Raw genomic sequence first — 15,609 nt, forward strand, 5'->3', positions numbered from 1 at the left:
TTGTGCGGTACTAGTTTACTATGGGATTAATTTAAAAAGCACCAAATTATAGTGTTTAGGGAGCCACCAAGTGTTCCCCCAGCAAGACTAGCTGGTATGTGAACAGAAGACATTTCCCTTTGTCTCTGTCAGTCCCTATTGTCTACTTCACTAAGCTTGAGTTTTTTACTGGTCCAGCTAGAACCTGCAGCCAACACTGGCTTTATAGGGCCAGGCAAATCCAAATACATGCACAGGTGCATTTACTTCATTCTCACCATTTTATTTTAGTTTTTTTTCCTAAAACTCTCTCATGGGGCACACGTGCTGCTCTCTGCACAAGACCTCTGTTAAGAGGCACAGTGTATTACAATGGCCAGAAGGTCTCTTGAGATACTGGAATGGGTGGGGCAAGGATAAGAAGGCTGAATTGACTTGCATAAGCAGCACCTAAGTAGTGCTTATACGAAAGCAGTACCAAAGCAGGTCTTTGTTGATGTTGGTTTTGATCCTTACTTGGAGTACTGTGTACCATTCTGGTGTCCTCAACACAAGAAGGACATGGAGCTTTTGGAGCAAGTCCAGAGGAGGGCCACAAGGATGATCGGGGGAATGGAGAACCTCCCGTATGAAGACAGGCTGAGCAAGTTGGGGCTGTTCAGCTTGGAGAAGGGAAGGCTGCATGGAGACCACATAGCAGCCTTCCAATATCTGAAGGAGGCCTACAAGGATGCCAGAGAGGGATTCTTCTACAGGGACTGTAGTGATAGGACAAGTGGTAATGGGTTCAAGCTTTAACAGGGGAAATTTAGGTTAGGTATAAGGAGGAAGTTCTTTACTGTGAGGGTGGTGAGGCATTGGAATGGATTGCCAGGGAAGCTGTGAATGCTCCATCCCTGACAGTGTTTAAGGCCAGGCTGGATGGAGTCTTGGTCGACTTGGGTGCTCCAGATCATTCATTCCAGTTTGCTTCAGTTTGCTCTAATAGATAGAAAACATTCATAGGGATGAGGGAACATGTTTCAACTCCCTTGCTGCCCCTGTCTCGCTGCCCCTTACTGGAGTAAGGGTATGGGAACTTTAGCTTTTATTCATCCTTTGTTCTCAACATCCTGTACGGTTTTGGGGTTTTACTTATTATTGGTGGTAGCAGTAGTGGTTTTGTGTTATACTTTAGTTACTAGACTGTTCTTATCTCTACCCATGGGAGTTACATTCTTTCTGTTCTCTTCCCCATCCCTCCAGGAGTCAGGGGAGGAAGTGCAGGGGAGAAGTGAGTGAGTGGCTGCCTGGTTCTGGATTGCCAGCTGGGCTTAAACCATGACAGTTCCTTTTGGCGTCTGATTCAATTCCCTCTGGGGTGCCGTGTCGCCACAAAATCTGTTTCTCAAGGCCCAGGATAGTGTTCCGGGCAGCAGCGTGGGGCACAGCTTATGTTTCCATTCATCCGGTGGTTGCTTCCACCATGGTAAGCACATGGTGTTTGCCTTGGTGGGTTGATGGGAGTGTGATATAATCAATTTGCCAGGTCTCCCCATATTTATACTTCAGCCATTGTCCTCCATACCAAAGAGGCTTTAACCGTTTGGCTTGCTTGATTGCAGCACATGTTTCACACTCATGAATAACCTGGGCAATACTGTCCATTGTTAAGTCCACCCCTCGATCACGGGCCCATCTGTATGTTGCATCTCTGCCCTGATGGCCTGAAGTATCATGGGTCACTTCCTCACTCTGTTTTGGGCAACACTGCCTAACTCTCTTTAGGATAAACAGATAAGGTATTTAGGAGGCCCTGTGTAGCAATTATCTCATCAAGTTAGTGACAGCTGGTCTTGAGGTGTGGGTAAGACCTTGGACTCTCATTTTAATAATCCATTGTCCAGGAGACACTGTTACCACTTTTGATTTGCCTTATGAATGAGAAGTCTTGAAATGTTATACACTAACTGAACGGCTTGATCTTCAAACTATGGTCTTTATGAAGACTTTATAGAGACTCTGATGCCCATCCACTTGAATTTTTAACTGGATATGAAATTGAACTAGATATGATTCTTTAGCTAAGTTTTAGGGTAGGTTCAAACTTCCACATCCTTGCTGAAAGTGGCTGTCCAATAACAGTTGGCTTTTTGGAGTCACTTCTGTCCCTTTCTCTCACCAGATAATTAATTTTATTAAAAAAAAACAATTTCCAACATCTTTTTAATATAAAATATATATTCCTATAAATATTTTCTGACTTGGTACATCCGTGTGATATAATGAAAGAAACAGTCATTGAAAAATTCCCAAGACAATCTAATGTTTAAAGAAAGGTCTGACTGGCCACTGTATTCTTGAAATGCCTTATTTATTTCTAAAAGATCAGACTCAGTACCATATATTCACTTTTTTTTTGTAGGATCATACAATGGTTAGGATTGGAAAGGACCTTAAGATCATCAAGTTCCAACACCCCTACCATGGGCAGGGGTACCTCACACTAGATCATGTCACCCAAAGCTCTGTCCAACTTGGCCTTGAAGACCTCCAGGGGTGGAGCATTCACAGGAGACAAAAATTAATCTTTCCATAAGCAGAAGGTCCCTATACTCTTTAAACTATTCTCTTCCTAAAAGAGTCTGTGGTATGGAAACACGGCCAAGAGGTTTGGGGCTTTGATACTGAATATGAAGAAAGATGGAATGGAAGCATAGCAAGATCACAGAAATACTGACCAGTGGCCTTCTGGGCAAAAGTAGTGCTTTTGTTTCTTAGATTAGAAGCAGCAGCAACATACTCAAGTTCTTTCCTTGTCAAGACCTTTTCTTGGATGCAAATGTCTCCTCAGGTGTTTTAGGAGAAAAAACAAAGTTCCTGGGAGAAAGAAAAGGCTTATACAAATGCAATAATTGCATGACCTTCTTGTCTTATTGGACAGGTAAGTATCAGAGAGAGAGAGAAGGGAAACCCGGAAACAGAGAGAGGAATAAGAAGGGAACGGACTCATCCAAATACAGAGACTGGCCAGGTATGCATTTGACACTTTATTTCTGTATAGAAATGGTAAAGAAAATTCAGAAAGGCATAATACATATGAAGCAACGCTGAGAACTGCAGGCAGTCTGCACAATGTATTCCAGTAAATGCAAGGGGAATAAGCGTGTATCAGTCACTCAACCCTATTACAAACAAATCCCTCTGTTGGTACTCTGATTTGTGACAGTTCTGTTTGCAGATGCCTGGGACACCTGCTATCATTTCCCAGTGTTTCTCCCATCAGAGTGCAGAGGGATCTGAGGGCTTGCTTTTTGTTTTTTGTTTTTTTTTTTCAAAATAAGATTTAGGGTGGGAGGCTCTTGGTTGGTTATGTGGTGGTTTTTTTTATTATTATTATTATTTTGTTTCCTTGCTGTTGTTTCTTTTGTTTTTGTTTCAGCATCTCTCTGTCCACCATGAGCAGTTGTCAATGAAAACACAGCGGTGCAATTCAATGCTCCTTTCTGCTGCCTGTGCATTTTCTTTTCGAAGCAAGTATCTCTTTACTTCTGGACCTTAACAGGTCTCTAAGATTTGCAGCAGTATTCCAACAGTAGACAATACTCTTCTGGAGCTTATCTGGATCTTTTTCAAGGTGCAGCAGTAGTCCTTCTGCACTCATAAATATCTTTCTGTCATTTCTTTCCTAATCAAAAGACTCTCTCAGTATACTTTCTTTTCTGTTTTCCATTCTGCAGAATTCTTTTTTTGTAATACAGCTGAAAAGCCGCTCAAAGAGTAGTCTTGTGACATAACATGAAATTACTAGTAGTCCTTTCCAACCCTAACTATCCTATTCTAATCCCAACTATTCTATGATCCTATGAAGTGTGTACTAACACAGGGTGAAATAACTTATAACATGCTTCCTAAACTATATCCTAACTATATCCTATATCCTATAACTTGTTTCCTGAACTATAACTTAAATCTATCCTAAAGTATATCCTAAAATATATTTCTAAAAGACATAGTAATAGACTAATAAACATAGTTAAAAACACAGTAACAAGTGTACTAACAAACCTAGTAACCACCGTAGCAACAATGATAGTAACAAATGTGGCAGTGAATGTGGTAAGCTGAAGTCCAGAGGCCAGCTCCCCACTTGGGGAGATACTCCAGTGGGTGGGCGTTTTCTGGCGGGGCTGAGGAATGAGCCAGCAAGGCCTCCTGCGAGGGCTGGGATGGGTCTGAGGGCGCTGCTCTGGCTCCGGGGCGAGGTGGTGGAACCTTCTATCCAGAGCAGAAGGACATGGTGGCTCTGTCCTCGCCGCTGCTGTCGTGGTTTAAACCCAGTCAGGTAACTCGTTCACTCACTTCCCCCCTTCTTTCCCTCCCCCTGCTCCCAGAGGGATGGAGAGGAGAATCAAAAAGAATGCAACTCCCACGGGTTGAGATAAGAACAGTTTAGTAACTAAGGTATAACACAAATCACTACTGCTACCACCAATAATAACAATGATAAAGGAAATAGCAAGGGAAGAGAATACAACACCTCACCACCAGCCGACCGATAACTTGCTCCCCAGGCCCGACCAAGCATTGACCCATACCTCCTCCAACCCTGCAGTCTCCCAGCCCTTCAGGCTAACTCCCAGTTACATCCTGAGCATGATGTGCTGTGGTATGGAATACCTCTTTGGTCAGTTTGGGTCAGGTGTCCTGTCTCTACTTCCTCCTGGCTTCCCCTCCTCCCTGGCAGAGCATGAGGCTCACAAAGCCCTTGGCCAAACCAAAACATCGCTATCAGCTCTGTTCCCAGGCCGAAAGTCAAAACACTGCACTGCATCAGCTACCAAGAAGGAGAAACATGACTGCTACTGCTGAACCCAAGACAGATGCCGAGGTGGTGCTGGGGCCACAGGGTGGAACTCCAAGACCAGGCAGCAGAGCGCATAAGGGGAATTCAAAGCAGTAAATGGGCACCTACAAGGGCAGAGTCAGAAAGCACTGATGAAGCCATGAGGGCAGGAGCAGGAGGGACTTGGCTCCTGGGTTTTTTGGAAGTATGCTGTAAAAGAGGTCATTGCTAGCACAGTAGAGAGGCTCATTACTGGGTCCTAACTGGCAACTACAGTGTTGCTTTTGTCCCTTCTCAATACATGTAATACCCTCAGAGCACAGGAAGTTGACAGAGATGTGCAGTGCCCCCTTGCCAGGTGGTAGGACTCGGCAGGGAGCCCTTGGAAGCTGGGATATGGTCCTTTCCAAAACCCAAGCATCAGCATCCCTCTCTCTGCCATACTAAAATCACAGGCTAGCAGGCAATGCTGCAGTAGTATGTTTCTCCAGACATATATGTTCCTCCAAGGGCAGGTGCATGCCTCCTGTACAGGACCATCCTGTGCACCTCAGGAATGTTTCCTATGCTGAAAGCTCCAAAAGATGGAACACAGTCTATGCTACACACCTGGGTGCCTTGTTCTTCCCCTGCTTGAATTTCTTCAGTTGCCTATCCCTGACAGCTCAGTTTTGGTCTTCCAGCACAGTGGCCCATCGCTGCCCTCTTCCCAGGTTGCTCTTTCCTTCCTGGTGTGGTGTGAAGAGCCTGGGAACCTTTCCATTCAATGGTATTGTTAGACAGCTGAAGCCATGATTACCTTGAACCAAGCAAAGCTAGGCAGTATTACATTTTCTCCCCAGAAAAGCTCCTCTGCTGTTCACCATCCGCGTGGCCACGTCTGCCTTCACTGCTGGAGAGGACAGGAACTGGCAGCTGCCTGCCACCAGCCTGCAAGAAATGGGCTGCACTCACCAAGGAGCCACACAGCAGAAAGGCTCCCTGGAGAGATGCATCAGCTGCTGGCTGTGTGTGAGAGGTTGGGATGGGTGAGATTACACTGCAAGTGACCCTGACCTGGGCCTGGAGCTGGAGCAGCTTCTCCAGGCTGCTGGCATCCAGTGTCGTCCCCTGGGCAAGGGGAAAAGAGCAAAAGGTGAGGAGCAATGCAGCTGGTGCTGGGTTGCGGCAGCCTCTGCAGGCAAAGCAGAGGCAGGAGGGACACTCACAGCATGGCGGCCACTCAGCTCCTTCAGCACCATCCTGATGGACGGCAGCTGGGTCACCCAGGCTCCCCGAACTCCTTCGGGTGGTCTGTGCACAGGGAAGGGGGAGAGAAAGAGCTGTGTGAGACTCAAGCCAGCTCTTCCTTCTGCTGCCAGCCTGGGGAGTGCTTCCACACTGCCAGAAACAGCCATGACCGCCTGGCAGTGGAGCGGGAGCAGCAGCGGTGCTGAGGATGGGGCTGGGCAACGGTTAGCTGGCACAGCTGGATGATGCAGCTTCAGCAGATGTGCCCACTCCGCAGTGGGGGCAACTCTGCCCAAATCAACAGAGATGTTTCATCATAATTCGGATGCCACTTATGGAGCATCCCCCCATGATGGGAGCCCAGGCAGTCCAGGCTGCAGTGCCAGATAGGGCTTACCCAAGGAGGGTGCTGACTCAGAGTTCCTTCACTACTCGGGAGCTGCCAAAAGAGAGGAGAAACAGCCTCAGTGCCTGCTGTGCCGCAGTGGATGATGCCCCGTGGGGCACAGCAGAGGTGCTGCCCACCCCTCTGGTGGGGCATTGCACTGAGACTCACCACAAGGTGATGACACAGGAGCTGCAGGGCCAGAGGAAGACAAGGGAGCTGGAGGCCTTCCCTTCCTCCTTCTCTTTGGCAGCATCGCCAGAAGAGCCTTTCCCGTTGCTCAGCACCTGGAGCAGGCCCAGGGCCAGGCACAGCAGTGGGCACGGGTTGCTGCCACATCTGTAGAGAGGAGCAGCAGGGAGTGAGCTGGAGGTGGCCGAGCCCGCTGGCTCCCCTCTAGTGCCTGCCTGCCATGGGCATGGCCACAGGTGCAGCCAGCACCAGGGTGCCAGGGGCCTGGGGCTGCTCCTTGGCTGTCTCTGCTCTGGTGCCCTGGTGCCAGGGCCAGGGCTTGGTAAGAAAGGCAGCTGGGCTCTGGCTGTCTTACTTGGTCTTGGTGATTACCACGGTGTCTCTGAAGAGGAGGAGGTCTCTCTTCTTCCTCTGGCCATGTCCCTGGGTCACCCGCACACGCTCCCTGAGAAGTGGCTCAGGCAATGCCGGGTCAGGCTCACACTGCTGGTCAGGGCAACAGTCATCTCTGCAGGACAGATGGCATCGGGCATGAGCAAGGCGGCTGTTGCAGGGACTGGCTCTGCTGGTGCATCCTTGAGCTGTGGGGGAACCCACCTGGACCCGCAGCAGCAGAGCCACTGCCCCATTCTGACAGGGCTGGGGGAAGACACATGTGTGGAAAACTTGTGGAAAAATACAACAGGAGCACTCCTCCACAAGAAGGAAGCACCCCCAGTGCCCCTGGTGCTGCCACTCGCAGCACCATCTGTGCAGGCACTGGGGCCATTGCCAGGCCAGCACCAGGTTAGTACCAAACACCATGGTGACCTCGGTTCTGGAACTTGGGGGCCCAGATGGGGTGGAGCCCTGTGGGTATCTCCCCAGGGTGCCCATGTGCAGCAACATAAGGCAACTTAAAGGATCCTAGATCCTAGACCAATTAGATAGGAGAAATTTAGTAGACGCCTTAGAATTTTATGAGCTTTATCTCACCATGTTTTCTTCATTTTCTCTGGTATTTCCCTCTTTCCACATAGTACTATAAAATGTGCAGATATCTGACTGTATAATACTAAGCATCTGGTCATGGCAAAATGAATCAGGAATTATATATCTATATTAACATTAAGAAATAAAAGGGGTTTTTTTTGTCCTTTGTTAACTTAGAGGCAAGAACGTATTTTTTAGCTGGTCACTGAGCCTACACTCAATGCACTCAACTCTTGTTGCAGGTGAATGAGTAAACTGAATTGCAGCACACTGTCTTATGAAACTCAGTCTTAACTCTAACTGGTTTGGTTAACCTCCTTTTGAAGAATTTTGTACCTCATTATGATAGCTGTAATATCTTTCCATTTCCAGTAATGTAAGTGTTAGCAAGAAGGCAATAGCAAGAAAGACTGCACTCTTTATACTTCCCTGTTGCTGCAGATGTCATTGTCTCTCTCTGAATAGCTGTGCTTGGAAGAAAACATTAACTGCCTCACCATAAAAATGCTATATAACTGACATTATTCTTAATATATATGTTTTTAGCGTTGTTTTGTCTGAAGTTAGATACAGGATGCAGGCAATGATTGTGGAGGTGACTGAATGATCTATATTTTTCAAATATATTAATAAATTAAATTGAAAAAGTGACCATTACTTCTCTCCAAAACAGAATCTGATTACATTTAGAAAATTGATACATAGTCAACTGGACATTCATGAAGTTCATTTCTTTGGTTCACCTTATGTAAGGGAACGTGCTGTGTTTTAGTATTTCTATTTCAGGCAATTTCATTTTCATATTTCAAACCCTGTTATTTGTGGTGTTCTTGGAAATATTGTAGAATCAAATTGGCAGTATCATTCTGCATACTGCTTTCCTCTTCACAATAAATGCTTCTATTTTAAAACGTTTTGGCATTTCAGGCTCTTTTCAGTCATGTCTTGATCATGTACTAGCTAGGTGATACTATGTAAGATATTTTGTTCAAAACAAAGTGCATAAACAATAAAACAACATTGTCACATATGTGAATGATACTTATCAGACTCTAAAATAATTTCAATGTTCCATTAGCACTTTTTTTTATTTTCTACAGTTATGACTGCTTCAGAACATTTAAAAATTATTAATGTGATGAAATATTTCATTAATTTTCAGTATTTATTTTAGTTTTTTCAACTACTGAATGATGTGAGCAAGTATTCAATTAAGAAATTGACATTTCATCATAAATTTGCAATAGCTGCTGCAGGTATCTGTTTCATCTGCAGGTATAAAACTTTCAGAATAATTCATGTTTCATTTCTAAGCAATTCAGTGAATATTTTCCCACATGTCAATAATTCATTCTGATGAATACTGTGGAATGAATTATAAGCAAAGGTTGAATTAGCAATAGAATAAACATGAAAAGGTGTACAAAAATATTATGCTGTTTTGCTGGAAATCCTTACGCAACTCATACTACTGAGAGGTCTGGTTTTAAAATAAATAATTAAATATCAGGTTCCAGAAGAAGTTTCCTTTTTCTTTTGGTACTTTTACAAAATTGTTCACAGACACAGTATCATTTGTTACTATACCTCCATTAGGTAATGAATAATGAAAAATATTTGCACCACCAAAGGTTCAGATGGTTATTTGAAGCTTTCATAGTGTAAGTATCTAGTGATCTGACAAAATACTGCAAATAACATGCAACATGCTGTTCACATGTATAAAATTCTTGTGTACTATTTTGAGAAACCTGCCCAAACACCTCGTGGGAAACTGTTGGTGTTGCAGGAATGTCTTAGCTTTTTTACTTTGGCAGGACAGTTTCCCTGACACTCTGCAAGTACTGGTTCAGATGCTACTGCAGCCTACAGCAACAAGTATCTCAGGAAAATCTCTAGGCTTTTGAAGTATTCACTTTCTCTTTCTTCACTTAACTAGAGCAACATTAGTATACGCAACAATATCTTGGAACTTGGTTTGACTTTTATATCCACTGAGTGCTTCTTGACAGATTCTACTAATATCAAATAGCAGGAAAAGATTTGTGTTAGCCAAAAAATCTCCTACTGGCAGAAAATTTAGAGGTGTCTATAAGAAAACTTTCCATTGAGTAAAATGTTTTTTTGTTTGACCAGGTCTGGAATGACACCTTGGAGAAGTATTAGCGTATTTTTCCTCACTGCAAATCTACCATTAGTCTACTGTGATTTACTTTTTACATCATCATCCCTCGAATGTGATTGCCTTATGAGATGTGCCTGCCACTGTATCAGCAAAGCTAAAGAGAAAGAAAATGAGAGAAATGCTTCAGGGGGATATTAGTGTGAAGCTGATGAAGTCAAGCAGTATAAAAGTGCTGTGGAGTAAATGTACGCTGCGTACATGTGTAGCCCGGGGAAGTATGGAATGTTGCACCTGTAGCAGAATAGAAGCACTCACAGAGTGATATTTTTAACATAATTCTAAAATACTAAAGTAGCTGACTGATCATGCTGTGGAAAGGTAGGTAGTATTCCTCAAAAGCATTTAAGTGTTCCTCTGCTGATGTTAGGGTTGAGAGCTGTCTGCTTGCAATTTCTGAAAGATATCAGTATACTCGGAAATGCAACTGGCATAGATATTCCTTGATAAGATGTCCATAAGTTTTGTCCTGTGATTCAGTAGTGTCTGAATCATTCATAAGAAATGATTCCTTCCTTCTCCAAGGCTTCATATGTTGTTACAACAGCTTGAAAGCCTGTTCAATTTATGGCATAGATTATTATCATCTGTGTATTTACTAGGAAGATATCCTTGGTAGAAGAATCTAAGTAACAGCATTTTCAAGCCTTCTGAGAATAGTTTCTTCAAAGAGTTTCTGACATGAGATAATTTTCCAAGAAATTTAAAAAGGAACCCATAGCTCATCATCTTCTACAAAGAAGTTGTTATCTTCATCTATGTAGGCAGGAATTCTTTCATCCTGTAATCTTTGAACTGCAAAACATCAACTCTCTCTGTAGAAACAAAATTCAAGGAAGAGTACTCCATTGCAGATAGATAGCATTATTCATTAACACAGACTTGGAAACACTAGTCTTGTTATTCTTCCAAACAAAGAGCCTCCAGCTGCCTATGAATACCAAGCAATTTCCCTATTTTCAGGAAAAAGTAAAAGATAGCAATAATCTTTCAAGATTATCCTGCTAATGAAAGTCAGTTCACCCTATTATTAAATGGTCTAGATACAAAACAATGGTATAACTCACTGTGACGACAGATGCTGAAAGTGACTGTGGAATTATATAAGGAAGGGGAAGGATGGACAGGCTCATGTCCGTAGTCCCTATTAATCTCACCCCAACAGGGATAACACTCTCTAGGGCAGACTGGTGGTATCCATACTGTGTAATTCTTGGCCATGGATCATTTCTGGACTCTATGAGTGCTGCTATGGCCCTTCGACACAATTCCTGTCTTCAAGTCTCCACTATTTTAAGAAAACACATTTGTAGGGGTTTTTGTTACTTTCACAAATCACTTGTTAGGCTGCCTCCATTTGGCAATGAATAACAGAGGATTATTTTTTTAAATTATTATTTCAAGTTATCTGATCTATTTTATTTTCTTCTGCTGGTTACTAGAATAAGGGCATAAAGCCCCTGGTATGTGTCACATGCCAATATGCGTCTGTGGCACCAGGAGGTGAAGCATGCTAAGGGAAAGCAGTGCCTGTTACATAATTCTCAAAACTGTTTAATGTGATGTCAGCCAAATGCAGTACAATCTTGTTCCTTTCATGTTTGTTTGGTTTTTGTTTTTCAAAGCAGACCCTAAGGTAAACTCTTCCTGTAACTTAAATTATAAGATTTTGATTTTATGCTGCATAAAAGTCTTCTGTAGAGCATGTACACTCACACCAGGCAAGGTGCCTGGCTCTTTGGTCCAGCTGTGGCCAAGACCATGAGCTCAGAGAAGATGGGAAACTCATTCCAGTTGTCACCATGTCTGAGTCCTGGCTGGTGATCTGCCTTCCACAGATAGTAGTTCCTCAAGCACAACCTTTTCACTGTGTTGTGAAAAGTCTCTTGATTTGTTTCTAACAAAGGACTCTTGTTTACCACTTTCACAGCCTCTTCCTATTATGGTCATGATTTGCATTTTGAAATAGAGAGTCTTCTTTAATTTTTAAACTTAATGTATAAAAAAGTTCTTAAAATGCAAGTTTTGCACCATGCTTCTGAATTGAAAATATTTTTAAGATATTTTCCATTTCACTTCTGGTTAACTTACTGACAATTTCTCCTGTACTTCTGGTTTAGTGTCTCTTTTATCCTTAAAGAATTATCATTTTTCCCTTCAAGGTACTTACAGTGACCCACTGTTGCATAACTTACTGGATCCTTCCTGTGCAAGTCTGGACACTCCGAAAATTATTATCATCATTGGCCTTGACTTTCCATTTAAAAAATGAACTAAATGTGTAGTAACTGATTTTCAAATGTCTAATGGAAAGGCACAGAAAAGTAGGAATCACACTCTCCTCAGAGGTTTAGAGTAGTAGAACAGAAAACAATGGATACAACTTGGAACATGAGAAATTCTGATTAGATACAAGATAGTATGTTTTGGGATTGGGTTGTTTTGGGGGTATTTTTTGGGTGGGGTGTCGTGGTTTAAACCCAGTCAGGTAATTCGTTCGCTCACTTCCCCCCCCTTTCTTGCCCTCCCCCTGCTCTCGGAGGGACGGAGAGGAGAATCAAAAGAATGCAACTCCCACGGGTTGAGATAAGAACAGTTTAGTAACTAAGGTATAACACAAATCACTACTGCTACCACCAATGATAATAATGATAAAGGAAATAACAAGGGAACAGAATACAACACCTCACCACCCACTGACCGATAACTCGTCCCCCAAGCCCGACCAAGCTCCGACCGATACCTCCTCCAACCCTGCAGTCTCCCAGCCCTTCCGGCTAACTCCCAGTTACATCCTGGGCATGACGTGCTGTGGTATGGAATAGCTCTTTGGTCAGTTTGGGTCAGGTGTCCTGTCTCTGCTTACTCCTGGCTTCCCCTCCTCCCTGGCAGAGCATGAGGCTCACAAAGTCCTTGGCCAAACCAAAACATCTCTATCAGCTCTGTTCCCGAGCCGAAAGTCAAAACACTGCACTGCACCAGCTACCAAGGAGGAGAAACATGACTGCTACTGCTGAACCCAGGACATGGGGATTTTTTTGTTTGGGTTTTTTTTTCTTGGTTTGGTTTTATTGATTACTTTTTTCTTTTTTTTTTACCATGAAGGTGGTTAAATACTGGAACACATTGTCCAGAGGTGTTGTGAAACCTCTTTCCTTGGAATTTTCAAGATCTGGCTGAACAAGCCTCTAAGAAACACAGTCTTTTTGGACCTATTATGAACGATCACTGTAGACTGGCTGTCCATTACAACATGTGTGCTTGTGTATAGAATCATAGAATTGGAAAGGACCTTAAGATCATGTAGTTCCAAAACCCCTGCCAGGGGCAGGGTCACCACACACTAAATCATGTCACCCAAGGCCTCATCCAACCTGGCCTTGAAGACTGCCAAGGATGAAGCATTCACAACTTCCTTGGGCAACCAGTTCCAGTGCCTCCACCCTCACAGTGAAGAATATACGTGTATAATGTAAAATAAATAATGTATTTTTTTAAATAATTATTTAATGAAAATTTACTTTTTTTTTTTTTTACTTTTTTTTTTTTTTCCTGAAAGCACAGAAGCTTTCAGGAGCAGGAGGGAGCAGAAGCTATTTTTATTTTACTTAATCTTACTTATATCTAACCTGAACTTCCCCTGTTTAAGTCTGAACCCATCACCCCTTGTCCTATCGCTACAGTTCCTGATGAAGAGTCCCTCTCCAGAATCATTGTAGCTCCCCTTCAGATACTGGAAGGCTGCTATGAGGTCTCCACACAGCCTTCTCTTCTCCAGGCTGAACAGCCCCAATTTTCTTCATACAGGAAGTGCTCCAGTCACCCTGTCATGGCTCTCCTCTGGACTTGTCCCTCTTATGTTGAGGACACCAGAACTACTATATGAAGTACTCCAAGTGGGGTGTCACAAGAGCAGAGTAGGGAGACAGAATCACCTTCTTTGACCTGCTGGTTGTACTTCTTTTGATGCAGCCCAAGATATGGTTGGCTTTCTGAGCTGTAAGCACACACTACCAGCTCATGCTGAGCTTTTCTCATCAACCAGCTCCTCTCTGGATGGCATCTCTTCTCTCCAGAATTCTGACCATGCCACATAGCTTAGTGTCATCAGTGGTTTGTGAATATGTAAACAGACCATACATATGCAAGTCTATGGGTTCTCATGGGATGCACCCATGGATGCTGAGGGTAAAAGCTGGTATCTGTGAATCATCGCTTGAATATCTTGGAGGTTCATAGTGACTGGGGAGGATCTTAAGGACTGAAACAAATAAAATGCCATTTCTTTCTTCAGGACAGACTAGAAGGTGAATCCAGGAAACAGTAGGCCAATAAGGTGAAAGACAAGGAAGTGATCCAAAATAGTCAGCATAGATTTAGAGTAGGAACGTTTGACCAATCTAATATCCTTCTGTAATAACTGTCTTGGTGGAAAAGGGAAAAACAGGGGGAGAGTGGTAGTTATCGTTTGTCTCAATTTGAGTAAGGCTTTTGACACCTTTTCCCAGGACATCCTTGTACACAAGTTGACAAAGTAGGGGTTAGGTAAGCGGAGAGTGAGGTGGGCTGAAAACTGCATCAGTGGCTGGGCCCACAGTATTTTGATCAGTGTTTCAAAAACTGGAAGAAGCATTGACAGCAGGTCGAGGGGTTGATCCTTCCTCTCTAGTCAACACTGGTGAGGCCACATCTGGAATACATTTTGCAGGTCTGGGCTCCCCCATATAAGAAGCACATGGAAATATTAGAGCGTGACCAGCAAAGGACTGTGTAGGTTATTAAGCGCTTGGAATACCTGACATATAGGAAGTATGTGCTTATATAGTTCACATATCATGAAAATTTATAATGACAGAAGAGGAATTTACATACAGTGACACAACTTCAACATAGAATGCCCAGAAAGTACCTTCATCAGAAACAATCACTTTTCATCTAGCAAAAGGTGTCTTCTACAGATTACCACTGTAACTAATAACAATGTAATATCTTACACAACAATACTAAAAAAAGCATTCAATAATCTGCTCAGTTCATTAGACAGTGAAACAGTACATATCATGTATTCACAAATACTTGTCTTTTGCACTGGGTGCCTCATTTGTCTGCAAACATACCACTCATAACTAGACATACAATTATTTGTTTATTTAAAAGCTTACAATAATCATTCTTTGCACAGATAAATATTTGGTATGCAAAGGGCATATTTTGGAGAAAAAAAAATCCATCTTATTTATTATTGGTTCGGTGTTTTTCATTCATTAAGTCTATACGCATAGCAAATCAATTGTGTTCACTATAAATAGCATATAGTTAACACATGGCAAACCCCTAGCTGATTCATGAACAGAGATTAAAACTGAATCAGTGACATAATTTATCTGAAATGAGCAGTTCAGTTTGGTAGCATCTGCCCTATTTGGTTTAGAGTGGCCATCAAGGAAAGCTAATAATTTTCCATACATGTAGATCTGTTGCCATGGAATAGAATGAGAAAAATACAAGAAAATACCTACCTTCGAGTATATTTACTTTGACTAATTGTAAAAAGCTTAGCTTTTGCCTTTATTTCAAGAATTATTAAGCACCAACATTTATTTCAACAGGCAGGAAACAGTCTGTATTGCAGCTTTTTGTTTCACTTTGACTGAAATTTACTTACTTAGTAAGTTTTGAAGAGCTGCAATACAAACCCCAGAAAATATCTGACTAGATTTATTCACTTAGATGAATAATTAAGTCTACACACTAGTTCTCTTGCTGTGTAAATGATAACTAATTTCTGAATCACATTAGTAAAAAAGTGAAGGTTACTAGTGTTAGGTATTTTCGAAAAGGATG

At 42.8% G+C, this 15,609-nt stretch overlaps 1 protein-coding gene and 1 long non-coding RNA gene across 2 annotated transcripts in view; both read right to left on the bottom strand.

Annotated features, from left to right (window-relative positions):
• The window catches only part of LOC133265042 (T-cell activation Rho GTPase-activating protein-like), a 977,746-nt gene that overhangs the window by 724,151 nt on the left and 237,986 nt on the right, over positions 1-15,609 (bottom strand). The window lies entirely within an intron of this gene.
• On the bottom strand, positions 5,482-5,667 carry LOC133265058 (uncharacterized). Its single transcript, XR_009741861.1, has 2 exons — positions 5,634-5,667; positions 5,482-5,559 (listed from the first exon to the last, which is right to left on the bottom strand). It is a non-coding gene; the product is annotated as an uncharacterized LOC133265058 (long non-coding RNA).

This window comes from Pezoporus flaviventris, unplaced genomic scaffold (assembly GCF_033815535.1).
Source record: "Pezoporus flaviventris isolate CSIRO_AGI_PZ_B2104156 unplaced genomic scaffold, CSIRO_AGI_Pfla_v1 ptg000003l, whole genome shotgun sequence".
Classification (NCBI taxonomy): Eukaryota; Metazoa; Chordata; class Aves; order Psittaciformes; family Psittacidae; genus Pezoporus; species Pezoporus flaviventris.